The sequence below is a fragment of the Misgurnus anguillicaudatus genome, chromosome 3 (assembly GCF_027580225.2).
Source record: "Misgurnus anguillicaudatus chromosome 3, ASM2758022v2, whole genome shotgun sequence".
Classification (NCBI taxonomy): Eukaryota; Metazoa; Chordata; class Actinopteri; order Cypriniformes; family Cobitidae; genus Misgurnus; species Misgurnus anguillicaudatus.
The window spans coordinates 34,502,637-34,505,334 of NC_073339.2; the positions used below are offsets into that span (position 1 = coordinate 34,502,637).

The 2,698-nt window shown below is 32.9% G+C and overlaps 1 long non-coding RNA gene across 2 annotated transcripts; it reads right to left on the minus strand.

The window, feature by feature from the left end:
• Nucleotides 1–550: 550 nt before the first annotated feature.
• LOC129438225 (uncharacterized) lies at nt 551–2,423 on the minus strand. Of its 2 annotated transcripts, XR_012368500.1 has the most exons (4): nt 2,033–2,423; nt 1,650–1,945; nt 1,242–1,300; nt 551–952 (listed from the first exon to the last, which is right to left on the minus strand). It is a non-coding gene; the product is annotated as an uncharacterized lncRNA (long non-coding RNA). The 2 variants fall into 2 exon arrangements; XR_012368499.1 differs by having other exon boundaries at nt 1,650–2,423.
• Between the last annotated feature and the right edge of the window lie 275 nt (nt 2,424–2,698).

Below are 2,698 nucleotides of genomic sequence, written 5' to 3' on the forward strand. Positions count from 1 at the left end.
CCTCAAGTTTACAGTTTCAATGCAGATTTAAAAGGGCTCTAAATTATACCGAATAAGGCATAAGGGTCTTATCTAGCTAAATGATTGTCATTTTCAAAAATAAAATAAAAGAGGACTTTTAACTCACAACAAATTTTCACTAGCTGTGTGACACGCTAGCATGGCATAATTGAAACTACCGCTCCAGCGTTTACAAGCGAGGAGAAAGAGGAGCGTTCAGATGTTGTTGTATGCGAAATGATACTACTTAATGTCTTTGAGTCCGTTTATTATTTAAAATGGTCCACAAATGTGCGTTTCACATTTGTGATGTGTAAACTTCAACGTTATTACGTAGTACACAATGTCACACTGTGTATCACATGGATAATGCAAGACAAGTTGTTGCGTTTTAAAAGTTTTTTGCCAAAAATGACAATCTCTTGAATAGACAAAACCCCTATGCCTCGATCGGGACCGTCTAGAGCCCTTCAAAGCTGCCCTGAAACTTAACTGTTGAGGTCCAATAAGGTCTATTAAATTAAGAAAAATCCTGGAATGTTTTTCTCAACAAAAAAAAAAAACAATTTCTTCTCGACTGAACAAAAAAAGACAAGCATTTTCGATGACAGACAGTAAATTATCAGGATTTTTGTTTAATGAAAGTGCAATATTCCTTTAATGTTAAAAAGTTCACTTGTAAATGTACAAAAATGTACCCACTTTGAGGGGGATGCATCAGCGTGTCTGTCAGGTATTCACTGAAGCATCTTTCAGTGATTGCTTGGTTGTATCAAGTCCAGTTCCATTAGGATTTTTTGAAAGGTCAAAGGTGCACCTGATGTTCTTCTGGTAGTTCAGTTTAAGTGCATAAATGAGTCCAAAAAGTAATTTCACACCCATGTGTGACACCAAGTAGGTTTTGCAAAACTTCCACTGTCTGTGCAATCCCCAACTCACCAATTTCACAATTCTGGAGAAGAACAACAAAAAAAATCAGTCCCAATAGCAGTCAAAGTGAAATTTTCAAATATGTGCAGGCAAATTGTTTTACAAACTCTGATATTTAAAATATGTAGACTGATTCAAATGTGTAAAATAATAGAACATTAGTCACAAAACCATCAAAAGACCTGAAAACAGATAATCACCTTGTTTAAACATCTAGTTATCCATAAGATATTTATATACACACACGTGCACATACATACATATATATAAATAAATAGATATAAAAATAGAGTAGGTTGACATACACTTACCACATATTCTTTAATGTGTCTCTCCATGCCTTCTTTGAGGTAGATACAGATGTCTTCAACTAGAACAAGACAAAAAAACCACATTATTTAATGATTTTCTTTAACAATATTTTATGTAGATAATAGTTTTTATAGAGACAGATAAAGACTTTGTGAGACGAAGAGTATGTATTTTTCTGTTTCAGAAATATTGTGTCCCAGCATGTGTGTACACTACCGGTGAAATGTTTGGAAATAAGCCTCTTATGCTTATCATAACTGCAGTTATTGAAAAAAAAAACCACCTGTTTCCAATATTGACAATAAATCATCATATTAAAATGATTTCTAAATGATCATTTGACACTGGAATGATGAAAATCCAGCTTTGCATCAGAAATCAATATCTTTGTAGCATAACTTACATACCCTGTCTAGCAGGTTGTCCCACCATATATACGATGAAATGATGCTGTATCTGTAAAAAAAAAAAAAGTTTTAGTTAGACACACAATGCACTCAACAACATAGTATAATTGTAACATTCTTTTGTTAATAAAGTCACAGAGATTATGATTATTTTATTCTGATAAGCCTACAGTAGCCTATGACTTTATTTATTTCTTAGGTTTCAAACATTAAACCACAAAAATTAATCAATAAAAGCAACAGACATTGCAGGGTAACTTCCAACAGACCGTCTGTGTAGTGAGGTGTATTTTACTCTGAAACATGCAACGCGTCACACATGTAATTAAACAACAGACAATTATATTTAAGATAATCACATCAAACTTGTTAACTTTACTCACCTACAATTTGGCGATTGTAGACTAGTGAGATGACGATCCAGTCCAATGCAAAATGGCGAAGTCCATGTGCTGTAGCGTCTATTTTTGATTTTGGCGCCACCTCCTGACTGGAGTGTGAATAGACGTCATTTCCGCTTCTACTAAAGTCAGTTTCCTGAAATTTGTATGTAAACCAATCTCATAGAATTTATCTGGTTTGTTTCACGGCTAGATTTATTTAATTCATATTCATACATTTTAACTGATTAAATCTAATACTTTTTAAATTGAACAGATTTATATATATTCTAATAAATCGGATTACATATATTTTAAAAAACGAGTATTTAAATAAAATCTAAATGATCCAAATACTTAAAAGCTAATATTGCCAGGAATCGTTTTTTTGAGTGCAGGCTAAAGTCAGTTAATCAGTCAATGTTAAAAAAACAAAGTAATAATTTGATAATTTATCAAAATAAATAACCAGTAAATTACCGTAGGTTAAATCGGCTAGATCATATACAATTACACTGAGCTGTAAAATACAACAGATCCTTACATTCTTCCTGTGTGCCAAATCCGCACAGCATTGATCCATGCTCACTGTTTCCCCCATATCTTTTGGAAACCAAAATTTTTATTTTCAGTATTTGATCCAGGGGTCAGTTTAGTTGCCAAACTGAT